Below are 15,042 nucleotides of genomic sequence, written 5' to 3' on the forward strand. Positions count from 1 at the left end.
CTTATGCTCACTTCTAAGCTAAAAATTACATTCATGGTACTAGTGATAATAGTATAACTTGGTGAATATAACCATATCCATTTCTTATTCTGTCTGCCTTTTTCCATTTGACCATCACTTCCAGCCAGTGAGTTGAGAATTCTTATTCACTATGCCCTACACAATATGTTAAAGACTGGAAGTATGTGAAAGAACAAAGCAAGCACCCAAAACCAATTCCTTGCTTCCATAGCCATAATTTGAGAATTTTTGCTACTCAATTTAACAAATACCTTCATGAAAACTTCTAATGTGGAGAATTTTGAAAATAATCTCCCTGTATGTATGTATACTTTCGCATAGTCAACTAAATATAGTCTTAAATGTGTAAATGATGTGAAACATCAAGATGATCATTGAAACAGTATGAATCATGATATTACAGACTGTCAAGTACATGGAATATTTAAATATTTACACCAAGGCCCCTCTGATGGCATTCTCTGTAGTAAGAAATCTTACAAAGCTGTCTCATTCATGGAAAAGGCTTTCTTGCTAAAAACAATTTTTCACAATTGCTAGGAAACCTAAACTTGAAAGCAAAGACAAAGTAAGCTTCCTTTCTCTTGATCAATTACAAATTTTAAAAAATAGCATGATAGATTAAGTGTTTCTAACAGAGAGAAAATACGAGTGTTAGGTTATCTGAAGAAACTTGTCAGGATTTTAAAGTCTTTGTAAACATTTTTCCCTTCTACCTAAAATTATCATTGGATTTATTTTTTTAAGTACATGAGATAACATCTAAATCCTGAACATTTACAAAACATTTTCCCGAGAAAAGTAAGAATTTGGGGGAGTTAAGGAACAGCACATAAATAATTCGCTCTAACAATAACAGGATATTTCAGATTCTCAATGTAAATACATTAGGCTACTTAACCAACATAAACCAGACTTTATGAAAATATGCTTAGAGCATACAATAACCTCGTTATGTCTTCCCCATAAAATCCAAGACTATAATATAAGCATAAATCATTCTTTCCATTTTTACAGTGTTATTTTTGTCTTGCCTGGGTTTGGGAGTTCATTACAAAATCAAGTTTCCGAGGGGACATTATAAATGATACCTGAAATGGCTTCCTTCAAAACTACCTCAAGTATTAAGTCCAGGCAAATGTTCTTGCCTCTCGTGTCCTGTTCAGTGCTTTATTTTTGGTTTATCCCATAGACTCTCTGTAGAAGGGTTGTTACCACTGGCAAGGTCAATATTGTTTACTAAAATCATGCTAATGAAATGCACTGCTGATTAATTGAGTCACACAATATCTGAGAAGGCACTTACTGTCACAGGTCTATCATCAGCCCTTCAGAAGTCAGCAAAAATGAGACTTTCCTAGGATGCTCCCAAGTTGGAATAAAGTTTCAGTCTTATTGAACCGTCTGTGCATCAGGAAGATGTGATTGTGTTGTAGCCTATAAATACATATTGCCAACTCTAACTATCGCTGAGACATCTCAGTCTAGAAAGTCAACTGCTGGAGCATGTCACTTTCAAACTTCTCTCCCTGGTCCCAGGGAAATAGGTGCAGATTTCAAAGAAAGCTATTTAAAGGAGATTCTGGTATACAGCCACCCACATCCTTCTGAGTCAAATTTGTCTGTTAGGATGTCTCCAGTCAATCTGACCACTTCAGCCTGACAGGCAAGCCAACCAAATCAGCAGTCAGCAGACCCAAAAATCTGTCAAGCCATTGCCTTCACTGGTGATTACATTTTGAGTGACTTGAGCAGTCAAGTTAATCAAAATAGTCAAACCAGGGTGCCCATGTATACAATGGCAGGGTCTGCTATTTCTGGACTTGTGCTCTGTTTATATATCTGAAGAGAGTTTTATTACATGGCATTGTTTAGGAATAACAAGCCCAAAAGTTTGTGAGCTGCTAGTTTGACAAGCAAGGGCTCACACCACTGGGATTATTTCACAGCTTCCACGGAGGAGCAAAGGCCCAGGGATTCTCTGAGAGCTATGGAAAGGAGACGAGTGGTAAGAGCGAGAGAAGAGAACTTGGGACCACACACATGCCCACAGGACCACAGTTCCCATGTAGGAGGTTAACACATGTGTCCAAACAAAGGAACGTGCTTGCCATACTTTCTCAGATGAAACAAAACAGCAAGAAGAATTCCACACAGGATGTGGTGGACAGGATGCCAGGATCCACAGTTCTTTTTCATTCTCAGCAGCAGTAGCCATTTTGTGAAGAGAGATAACTGTGAAAACACATCCTTACTACATTTGAAACTAGGGGTGAAAGTAAGTCAGCTGATCATTGGCAAGTACCATTGCAGAAATGCAGCCCAATGCTCACAAAGCGGTGTTAGACTGCAAGTTTTAGAATCAACGCAGCCAGTCATAAAACCTGGCTCCATACTGAATGGCAAGCTTTATGACTTTGGACCAGATAGTCCCTACCAACGTGCACTTAATTGCACAATACATATAATACAACAATGTATTTCCCAGGCTTGTTTCGATTAAAGCTACTTTGTTTCAGAAAATCATTTCCAGTATTGGGCAATACCTTGTGAACCACAGGAAGGTGATCCAGCTCAAGTACACGGTAATATTGACAGCTTCCTGTTCAAATAAAGTATTTTTAGCAGTGGACTAAACAGCATATGCTGTTGAAGTGTAATCATTTTAATAGTTAATCATTCAATATATTTTCAATATCCAATAATTATCACTAATAAGCATAATGACAAATATTGCAATATTGCTAGTCTGTGTAGTCGTTGATAAACTTTGTTCTTTGTTTCTGATTTAATGCCATAGAAGTCCTAGTAGATAGATCAGATTCACAAAAGAAGCTGATTGTCATAGAACATATCACCTAGCCAGGATCAAACAGATGATATGACAGAGGCACTTTGGAAATCTAACCATCTTGCTTTAAAACCTACACACCTTCTGCCTCATGTTGCTAAGAACACACAATACACATAACAATGGCTTGCATTTTGGGTGACCCAGCAAAGAGAGTGGTTGCTATTGCAGGATTGAAACTTCTTCAGGAGACATGTCTCACTCAGAACGGTCAACAAACCATAGAAACTAGAACAACCCAACCTAACACTCACCTAGAATGTGCAGAATTCTATGTTAGCCTACATTCTAAATTGATACATTAGGCTCCAAAACAAAGAGTGTTTGCCAGACAAAGCTCCCAAGTTTCAAAGGACTTGGAGCTATAAATGACTTTAAAGACTTCCTTATTCAGCAAACACAAAGTGTAATGCCTTACCATATGATGATACTGACATATGAGTAGGCAGAACACTAAGAAATGTTTACAGTATCAACACAATTTCATACTGCTTTCATGGGTGACTTTTTGGTCCTCGCTAGAGACCATAATCTCAAACAGCAGTGTGCAAACATCCTGAAGACTGGAGGAACAGGAATGAACTATACCACTGGGCAGAGCCCAGGCTTCCAGCTAAAACTCAACGTTGGAGGGTATGATCTAATGTACAGGATTAACATCTCAGGGGACTTGCCCTGGGTCAGCTCATCTCTCTGTGATGCCTTATCCTCCAGATGGAAATAAAAACAGTGAACTCTTTTAAATGTGCCCTATGGTCTGATTAAAGATTGAAAAGGGCTCTAAAAATCCACAGCACTCCCAGGGAAAATGCTAAATATCATTATCATTATTACACCAAATGCCATAATTTGGTCTCCTTAGATTCCCTTTTTATGTAGATTCCATCAAACTCTGACTTCTGACTTTTCTCCTCTCTGACCAAATCTCCAATGACAAAGCAAAGGGAAATGTTGAGGCAATTAGTGGGAAATGGAAGCAATTAATTCCCTTTTTTAGTGGCGACCTGGCCTCTGTGAACCAGTTTAACCAAAAATAATCAATGACCTTTCTCTGCCCAAACTGAAGCAAATCTACTTGATATTTGTCACTGGTTATCCATCTACTGCTTCGACATTAATGAGTCTCTTCACTTTTCCCCTTTTTTTCATGAAATGCAGACATCTTTTCTGGTCCCTTGTTACCTCCGCATCTGCTATTTTTGCAAATTGAATACAGTTAGAGACTTCGTTATCCTTGTGTGAGCCTAGGAAACAGGATAACATGGATTCTGATAGGTCCTCCCCCCTCCTGCCTTGGACCATTTCCCCCTTTTCTGCTTTTAAAGATGGGGGCTTGTCTACAACAAATGAAGAGTTTAAGCGCCATACAGACCCAGATGCCTTCCAGTGCCAGTCCGTTGCTCACCCACTAGCCATTGTAGAAAAGCCAACCAGTCTTCAAAATCAGCATTTTCCCTTTAGGGAAATAGTAATAGTAGCACTTACTCCAAGAGTATTGTAGGACTCAAATGTGGCAGCTCATAGAAAGCCTTTAGTACATAAAATTGCACAATTAATACATGATCAACATTTCCCATTAGCACCTAAGAGGAAAGCAAATGTGAAAAGAGATGAGAGAAGAAACCAAGAGGTAACAGAAGGGAGATGAGGGAAGGGGAGAAACAAAAGTGGGGAAATGGGGAAGAAATTTCACCAAATAAACTGATTTGGGCATATCTTAAAATTCGTCAAAACAGACTGCTACTCAGGCAGGAGTGGTTGGTTAGTACTAAAGATCTCTCTTTGGCTTCCCACTAAAATAATTAATATCAGCTTACCTACTATTTTATAAAGTATTTCTTTTTCTTAGAAAATCATCGATAATTGTATTATTTTTGTTGCTGTGATTTATCCTATCTTTATACAAATCAACAAAAGCTTTGTCATACATCCCATTGGGTGCGTTTTGTAGGGTGGAGACACATTAGTACAACCAGCAGAAAGAGAATGAGCTGGAAATACTTTTTGGAGATTAGGGAAGTGTGCAATGTCTTAAAGAGGAAAAGCAAATTGACAAGTGACTTCCCAAATTATGCACAGGGACCTATTCTCTGCTTCACTGTGCTCTGAACTTTCTATCCCAAAGCAGAGCCATCTAACAGGAGAACTGCTTTCATAGGAAACAATATGGGGCAGTTCAATATGAGGCAGGACCTCATTGTTATGATTTGTGCTTTGAAAATTTGTCAAAACGTGAAATTCAGGCTTCATAAGGAGGCAGGGAAAGGCCCCTTTTTATGCTCAGAGGTAGATTCCCAGTCTCAGAGCTCCCGTGTTCAATCCAAGTTTGACCTCCTAAGAATAAATTCGAAGTTATCCTCAGGTCCAAGAGTGAACTTTAAACCCCATCATACTCCTTATCCTTTAACCCTCATGCTGGGGCCCGGACCTGCAGTCTCCACACTAGGCAATAGCTCTTACAGTCTCTGCAAACATAAAGTGATCTCTTCAAAGTCACATGGGAAATGAGTAACAAACTAAAAGTGCTGATCATCTGACTTCCTAGTCACTGTGAGGTCCCCCACCTCCACACCAGGCAGCCACAGAGAAATCCCTGAATCGTGTGTTTGTTTGAACAATTTGCTTGAGAGATAATATATGCTAACATAAAGGGCTTTTTCTACACTGGTCACAGAAGATCATCTTCAGTTCTTCCATGAGGTGGGGACTAACATATTTGCAGCAATGTGCTCTGATACACTTCTTTGCAAAATATGGTTCAGATACCATTACATATATGTATATGTGTGTGTGTGTGTGTGTGTGTGTGTATACATATGTATCTTTTGAAATTTTTTTCATTCAATATGTTCTGATCATGGTTCCCTCTGCCCTTAACTTCTCCTAGATCCTATCTACCTTCTCATCTCCCACCTAGCCAACTCCATGCACTGTTTTTCTCTCTTTCTTTAGAAAACAAACCAACACATACCCCCCCACACACACACCTAAAATACAGTATAAAAAAGAAAAAACATAATACACAAACCAATAAAAAATACAAAATCAGAAATTATGATATACAAGCAAAACGCCAGTAAGACAAAAAAAATTGCTAAAGGAGACAAAAAGTCTCCAAAAATACCATTGAGCTTTATTTTGTGTTGACCATCTACTGCTTCAGCATAGCCTACACGTAAGTGGTTGATGGGCCCTTCGAGACAGACTTTCTTGGAAAGAACTAGCTTTTTTTGTTGGAAGTAGATGTAAATCGGAAAGAACTCATGTTAGGGATGGGAAATCACGTCGACTTACCCCTCTCGGCATTGGTACCCCAGTGGGTTAAAGCAGGCATAGGAGCATCTGTAAACAAAGTTACACAGCTCACCACTGCACTCATTGACCTTCTAATCTCTCCTCTAAATGGCTGGCACCAAGAGGTCATGCAGATACTGAGGCTGAGGCAGGATCAGATCACGCTACACCCCTCATCAAATTCCTTCAAGTCTTAAAATAAACAGAACTTGTCAAGGTCTGTCTCCACCTTATCTGTCCACACTTCCTCCTTGCCGCACCTCACAATGGCCCCGAGCTCTAAAGGAAACTTTGTGCCATATTTTGCATTTGCTAAATTTTTGGTCTAAAGCTTTGTTTCCATTGTTTGTCTATCTAGGGAACAGCCAATTGCTTTTCATGATACATTTCATCCTTCATAGTTCTATGATCTTCTCACACCACCCAACTCAAAGACTTCATCTACATTTCTAATATAACACTTGTCTCTTCATACACTGTTGGAATACCAGAATTGCTCATTGGCAGATAACACCACCCCACTGTTCTAGAATCCAGCAGATACAACCACAGGTGTGTTCCCCTATTTCCATACCTTCAACTTAACGAAATTTAGAGTGATATTAATTTAGCTTAAATTGCATGGTGTCACACGTCTTCAGAGGATGGCATCATTAGTGAAAATATTGAGCAAGTTCATCTACTCACTTCTTCCTATTCAGTTTAAAGGTAGACATGGTCAAGATTTTCCAAACAGTTTATAAGGAACTTCTCACAAGGAACACTCAAAAGCTCATGAGTGATGGTGCTTTTACAGATAAAAAGAAGGGAGTGCAGAAGGGAGGGAGGGAGAGAGAGAGAGACAGAGAGAGAGAGAGAGAGAGACTGATGCTTTTAAAATTTGAGAAAAATTCTAATGATTTGAAAGGGCTTCATAGAAAAAAGGACTTACAATGAAAGGTACAGTTTCAGTAGAAAGAACAAATTGTCCTTTGCTGGTAAATAGCCTGCAAACTGTGATTATAGAGGAGACAAAGCTATTTTTCAGGTTAGAGAGAAATGTGAGGGGATGCTCAAAGGGCCAGATGCGTGTTCACTAAGATTTATTAAAGAGAAGCCTAGAATTTTATGAAAACTTAAAATCTGAGAGTTAAATGCTGCCTCCTCTGCTGGCAAGAGGGGGTGCAGTGGATTTGAATGTGTTTGCATTGGCAAAGCCTCTAAGACAGAGTGGTTCAACCTTCTCAGTGCTGTGACCCCTTTATCCAGTTTGTCATGTGGTGGTAACCCCCAATCGTAAAATTATTTTCTACATAAACTATTTGCTACTTCTTAACTGTGATTTTTCTACTATTAGGAATCATAATGTAAATACCTGATATACAGGATATCTAAGATGCAAAACCTGTGACAGGGTCGTTCAACTCCCAAAGGAGTTTTGACACATAGGTTAAGAACCTCTGCCATAACAGAACAAAAGAGGTGAATACCGCCACATGTGTATAAACAGATCGCCAGGGTAGCAGGTCCTGATTTAGATCATTGTGTAAAGATGCCTAATGGAATATCTATTAGCAAGAGGTATACAAGAAAACTAATATCTAACTATGCAGAAAGTCCTGGCTCACATTCTTATTTGGGTATAAGTACAAAAAAAAAGGACTGATGGAGCATGTGATCAAACCAGACTCTCTGAACATGGCTTACATGGAGGGCGGACTGAGAAGCCAAGGACAAAGGCACTGGGTTATGATTCTACTCCATATACTGGCTTTGTGAGAACCTAATCTGTTTGGATCCTCAACTTCCTAGACCGGGATGGAGTGGGGAGGACCTTGGACTTCCCACAGGGCAGGGAACCCTGACTGCTCTTTGGACTAGAGAGGGAGAAGGAGGGGGAATTGGGGGAAAGGGAGAGAAATGAGAGGAGGGGTGGAGGTGAAAATCTGTAGTAATAATAATAATAATAATAATAATAATAATAATAATAATAATTCATCCAAGAAGAAATCAATAACTTAAAACAAAGGGGAAAAATGATTTATCTATGTGCACATGGTCTTCTAGGCATTGGTAATATGTTTGTGTAAGAAAAAAACATAGGAGGAAGTAGAAGGCAGGGTGGAAGTCTCGGGTTCAGTGGAAACAGCTAGAACATAAACATAATGTCTTTATTGGGCAAGCTAGAGAACATTTCAATCCATACGAGAGATGATTTGGAAAACCCTTCAGTGTGCCTCAGAAATGGACACGAGAGCATGGGAACCCAGAAGTGCACCTCTAGTCTCGCTTAGAGCTAGTTTCAGAAATGTAGACAAGCGAAACTTCTACATAAAATTCTCATCTCCTATTCCAAACGTGAAAAGATAGAAAAAGCGTGCAACCTAATACGTGCGAAGTGTCAACCTCCTGTTTTCTCTAGGAGCGATTTAAAAAATCAATACTGAGGCCTTCCTCTCTGCTGGGATTTACTGTTCACCCATGTTGACCTGGCGTCTGAACACAGGATCGTCCCATCGCTGCCCCCACGTGCAGGGATTACAAGCAGTCACCACTGTGCCTGCCAACCAGCCTATTTTTAACACTGGTCTCCTCGGGAAATTGCACAACCTCTCCACCTTTCCAATACTTGCCTCCCCCCAGTTTCCTTAATATCTAATATAAATCGCCTTCATTCTTACAAAGCTCTTGATTCAGGTTGAAATGGCCAGGGCTTTCCCTGTCCCAAAGAATCCAATTTCACAAAAGGACAAGAGCAGCTATGGACTGCTTCCACAATGTGAGGTCAGCCAGTGCTGAGCCATCTCCAAACACCTGCAACTCAGACTCAGAGAGTCCTAGGCTGCAGTTGGCGACTGTGCATGGGCGAGTTTTGTAGACTCATTCCTCGCTCGTTCTCTCACTCTCTCCTTTCTCTCCTACAAATCTATTACCCACGCTGCATTGCTTTCGTTGTTTTGTGCCTCTGCCATTTTTTCTGCTTCATGCTTTGAAGTTCTCTGCCAAGTCATACTGTGGAACCTGAGCGGCAATATATTTTTTACTACCTACAGCTGCTTTGTTTGTTGCCAACAGGTATCCATAGCAACGCGTCATTTGTAAACAGGGTGATAATAGCCATTTGTTGTTTGCAAACTTTGACCTTTTCTAGATCTGTCAACTTCATATTTCTTAATCTGGTGCTGCCGTGACTGTTTTTAACTGTAAGAGTTGATCTCCCTGACCAGTCTGCAATGTTGAGCTGATTTGAAATGCTTCCAGTTGTTCATTTTTGGACAAAAGATGAGCTTACTGGATTTCCACATGCATCCCAAAAGTACCCGCGTGACTCCACTTCACTTGAAGCAGCTTTCATCAGTGCATTCAAACCATTGTGTAAAGACACTTTGTTCTTTCAGTTTCTGCTTTCCTTAGTTCTTCTTTCTGACTATCCAAGCCACTCTTAAAAATCATTTTCTATTTCCACTATGCAAATCACTACAATTACTGAAAAGTATGCTTATGCTAAGATTTGGCATTATACACAAACATCTTGCAAATATCTTGGCTAGTTAGAATTTAAACACTCATCTCTAAGACACTAGAGTTCAATTAACTTTTAAGAAACTTGTTTGGCATTTGACATCAATCTGAAGATTTGGTTTAGCAAAATGAGCTTATATACTACACTCCTCTACTGCTTCATAAAGAAATCAAAGACTAGGAAGTAGCATTCAAAACCCAAGGAAGAGACAATGTGAAGAATCTATGCATTTCATTGAATTCATAGCTCTAACTGTTTCTTTAAACACTTGAGCGTAAACCTCAAGTTTGACCTATTTAAGGCTGCTTTCACCAAACATGGGAACGATTTAATTCAAAAGCTACTTGAAAGTGCCTAGCCACAATCAGTTTCATGTAAGATCCAAGTGAAGCAGCCTTCTCTCATGATCTTGCTGAACTCTCCATTCCTTTTCAGCTTGCTTTGGAGGCACAGCCTTTGAACAGGGAAAAACCATCAAGGGCATTGAAAACTCTTTAGTACTAAATGAAGTTTCTGATAAATAAATTGCCAATGAACTACTTAAACAAAATTTAATGTTACCTCAGGCTTATGATTGTTCTCAAAATATCTACTCCTAATGAACTATATGAGACAACATTGGCAATATGGAATAATCACAGAAACAAATATAAGTGCACATTCATATATAACATTTCTATATTTATGATTGTGCATATATAGAGAAACAACCATGGCCTAATTGTTAAGACCTCATAGTAACTCTTATTTGTTCCTATTTAAAATTTTTACTTTGAAAGTTACTAGTTTCGGACACTTGAAATCTCTTCAGCAAAATAGTTAGATCCACATATGTTCCAAAAGAATAGCATAACCTAACCTATGAAAAAAAGTATGTGCTAAAATCCTGTCTGGTGTTGTTTCTGCTATGAACAAAATTTATACATTCTTACCTTTAAAAACAAATAAAATAGGCATTGCTAGAATGTAAACAAAAATTAGCACTTACTCATAAAATAGCATACAGTAAATGCTAAATTATATTCTTATATAGTGAATATCTGAGAATATTAAACAGGAAGAAGAAATTCCCTTGGTTATTAAGAGCTAAAACAATGATTTCTACATCACGATTAAAATAAGACATTAATAGCATCCCATTTATATTTCATCCACATCATAGCAAGTCATAGTTTGCCTGCTTTACTATCCTGATAGCTGGTTATCATCACACAAGAAGAAAGCACAATTACAAGTTAGCTCCACATATAAAAGTAAAACAGGCATTGATTGACCTTGTCTTCATCTTTCTCTAAAGTACAGAAAATTAACCTTCCAGTTTGGTTACCTACCAACAGTGACTGGAGCAAGCAGGTGTCATCGCCTCTGGAAGGAGCTCCAGATTACAGCCCCTTCTCCCATAAGTTAAGCACAAAAGTCAAGGATCTGTTCGCAAGTAATGAATGGTTAGAACTGCTTGGAATCCACTTAGTTGAGGAAGGAAAAAAGAGAAGTCTCTCATTAGGGCATTTCCTGAACTCTGGTTGGAATTTCAGTTAAGGAAGAAGAAATGACACAGCAGTTTCAAGTTAAGGCGACTTCCTTTCTTTATCTGAAATATGCTACTAATTTGAGAAAGGGCATTCCAGCCCAACCACTCCGTACACTGTGGATACAGCAAAAAAATAATAATTAAAAAAATAAAAAACTTTGTCATTGATGCCATTATTTCCCCATAATGAACATTTTCCCCCGAGAATTTTCAGAGGCAGTATGTGGTTGTTACCAGAGTGGACTAGGACCCCACAGTTATTGCAACACATTCTGCCTTCTTTACAAGTAAGTTTCTTCAGAACGATGATCTTCCAAAATTTTCAGTTAAGAATTGCACTTTGGCTTTGAATACTAATAGGCCGAGCTTAGAATTTAAGGCTATTTTCAGAATTTTATACAATGCAAGTTTTGTTACATCTCAATTGCTCTCAAAGACTTCATGATAAATATTGACCAAGAATCATTGATCTTGCCACGTATAATAGAAATATGAAATTGAACTTCTGAGATATATGCGCCTTTACTAAAAAGGAAACAAAAAAAGAACACCTTTTCTTTTGACCATCAAGGGTGCTCTCAAATCAGTTATCATCTGTCTTTATTTTTCTTTTTCTTTCTTTCTTTCTTTCTTTCTTTCTTTCTTTCTTTCTTTCTTTTCTTTCTTCCTTCCTTTCTCTTCTCTCTCCTGTCTCTCTTTCTTCCTTGTACTCCACCAGATTTGATTGATGTGAGCAGCTAAAATATGACCTTTTAGCCAGAATCACAAATGATTCTAATAAGAATCCAAGTCAGGAGCAAGTAGACTAGTTTAATTTCCAAAACCAACATAAATGTTCTCTAAAAAAGGAATTTGATACACTTTCCCTGTAAAGAAGAAGAAAATAAACATGATGTGTGTCTCAGGGCACTCATCGTTTATGACTTGGCAGTTCTATTCTTGTAATGGCATACTCACACAGTTTACAAATGAATGACCACAGTAGCCTTTTCTTTGTCTCCATTTGAAAGCTCCAGAAAAGTTTCTGCTCACTGCCTGAGATTCCACACTTTACGTTCTCTTTGAAAAGCTAGAACACCTTAACTAGCCTCATCAATATTACCAGTGGCAGTCACTGCTTATTCACAACTTATTTTCTATACCAGCAGCATATGTTTGATAAGCATTTAATGTCTTTTTCCCCATTTGCATCGATGAGCATCAGTTGTATAGAATAATAGGCCTTGCTACCTTCATCTTCATACTTGTGCAGGATAACACACTCAGACATTCTCCTAACTCCCCAGCTGTTCAGGTGTCCTCTTCCACTTCCTTCTCTTATCTCTGATTACTACGATTGAAATATCTGCAGGGTCCTCTTTCCCTCTGCAGCTGCACGTTTGACCGCTCTTGACCTCCAACAAAACTTCTGTCTGCTGGGAAATACGCTGACACTCACTAAAGTACACTGTGATTCCGATCACAAATGTTCCTCCAAAGGCTCATGTGCTGAAAACTTAGTCCAAGTTTGGCACTACTAGGAAATAGTGGAACACTTGAATAAGCAGGACATGGTGGAAGGCATTGGGCAATAGGGATATGCTTTTGAAGAGTTCTTTGGAGTTCCAGTGAAGGTCTTCCTGCTTTCTCCCTTGAGCCTTAAGGTGAGCAGCTTCCTTCTGGCAGTCATTCTTTCCACAAGTCACCTCCCAAGTCCCAAAGAAGAAAGCCAACTGATTATGAATTGAAACGTCCTCGAAGTGTGATCGATATATGCTTTCCTCGTAACTCATTCTTCCTTCAGGTGTTTGTTTCAAAGACAAAAAGGCAACATTTCTATGGCAGTAGAGATTAACTGTCAGCAGCAGCTGCTGTGATGATGAGGACTTAGAATAAGCCTTGTCACACCGTAGATAATATGAATGAAAAACAATTCGTAGCTTTCTTTTACATCAGCCTCCCCAGCAAAAGAAGTAAAACACATATTCATTTATCTGTGATATTGTTTTCCATATTTTATAGGAAAGCTGTACTCATGAAATTTCAAAAATATGGTAACCTAAACAAGACGGGCACAATGAAAACACCAGATGACCTGCCAATATGGATGAGGAAAAGGCCCAAGCTTTTTACCTTCCAAGAGCTCCAGCCCACTTGATTTTTAAGAATGTATCGCTCATGGCTTAACTTAGTTTAGGGCAGCAAAAAACTTAGTAGGACAAAACTTAGTAGCAGAAAAAAAAAACCTAGTAGGAAAGTATGGGAAAATAATAGATACAAGTGGGAGATTTTTTTCATTAGACCTGGCCTTTGGAAAGAGACAGAGAACAGTGAGGTGAGAAACGAAAATAAAAGAGGAGTATGGTTTGCAGTGGCCATAAAGGCCAAAGATCAGAGCGAGGCTGTGTTCAAGTAAGAAATACTAACAGTTCACACAGAAAAGTTTCGGATGATCATGCAACAGCTAGCATGGATTCTGAAAGCAATTTTACTAAAAACTCTTAGTTAGGCCTTCAAAAGTAAGAAATATGTATGTTTACTGTTATTTCAGTTATTACCTTTACTGAACTCTCAAAAGTAAAAGGTTTTTGAACAATAAGTCCTTTTAGTAACATCAGATTTTGTTCACAGAATTTTGGCTACATCATGCCCATCGAAATCCCCTCCTGTGTGTGTGTGTGTGTGTGTGTGTGTGTGTGTGTGTGTGTGTACTATACATATCTAGTAGTTACAGATAATAATTATCTTATTGAAAACATTCTATATTAAGCTCTGAAAAGAACTAAAATCTCCTAAGACAGTTCATCAAAGGAGAAGATAGATCTCATAACACAAGGTACAAAATCAAAATGACAACAGAAAACAAGCCAAAATGAGATATAGAGCTGTCTATTTTATGTTACCAGTCATAGAAGCTACATAGAGAAAGATTAGGATTATACATAGGATCACTGTCAAAAAATATCATCAAAAATTTGATTTCATTGGCACTTTGGAGAAGGACAGATGTTAGAAAGTTAAAAGTTTTTTTATAATATATGTGTTAAGACAAAATGCTACATGGATAACAATCTAATTAAAAACAGTAAATGACAAACTGACATTAGGTCCAGTATGAGTAAAATACGTAAAAACCTTTAAAATATCTTTAAAATTGCACTAAAAGTTTCTTGACCAAAAAGGTGATGTTCTTAACTAGAAACACTCACTGCAGAAGAGCAACTGGACATGTTCCATGAATAGACATTACTACAGAATGATGAAGTAGGCTGCTTTCACTTCTAAAGACGTTTGTCCATCTCAACAGAATCTGGAAAGATCAGTCCATTGGTTTCTCAACAATTTCAGCAGAAGTCCATGCGGTCATCATTGTTTCATCAAAACCAGTAAAATCAACTCAAAACAAGCAAATTACATTCCAAAGTCTTCTGCCCCCAAATAACTCAGTTTTGAGGAACAGAAATCTCTGGAAACCCTTGTGGCATAAATAAAAATTAATTTTCTATAATACTAAGATTGTTAAGATTTCTCTGGAGCTTATATTTAATTCTAACATGCACTAGAGTATTAAACAAAGACCAAGTCCAACTGAAAAATTTGAAGTAGACAAAATTAGTTTTCAACAATCAATCTCTTTGCCCTTTTTCCTGTTTCCAGACAGGTGCCATGGTCCCTTATTACCTCTCCATTTTCATGCTATCTAAAACTATTCTTAGAAAACACTCTAATTCGTTGCGTACCTTATTCACTAAGGAATAGATGACTGATAAGAATGAAAATAACCTTCTTCCCAAAGGTATTTATATTTCAAAGCAATATGACCTTAAAGAAGAGAAAACAAACTTAATATTGGAAAAGAAGGGT

The 15,042-nt window shown here is 38.2% G+C and overlaps 1 protein-coding gene across 1 annotated transcript in view; it reads right to left on the bottom strand.

Annotated features, from left to right (window-relative positions):
* Positions 1-11,129, bottom strand: part of Tfec (transcription factor EC) — a 67,919-nt gene extending 56,790 nt beyond the window's left edge. The window contains exon 1 of the mRNA XM_038318787.2: positions 11,000-11,129. The gene's annotated coding sequence lies outside the window, so the exon portion shown is untranslated. The remainder of the gene's footprint in view (positions 1-10,999) is intronic.
* Between the last annotated feature and the right edge of the window lie 3,913 nt (positions 11,130-15,042).

The sequence above is a fragment of the Arvicola amphibius genome, chromosome 2 (assembly GCF_903992535.2).
Source record: "Arvicola amphibius chromosome 2, mArvAmp1.2, whole genome shotgun sequence".
Classification (NCBI taxonomy): Eukaryota; Metazoa; Chordata; class Mammalia; order Rodentia; family Cricetidae; genus Arvicola; species Arvicola amphibius.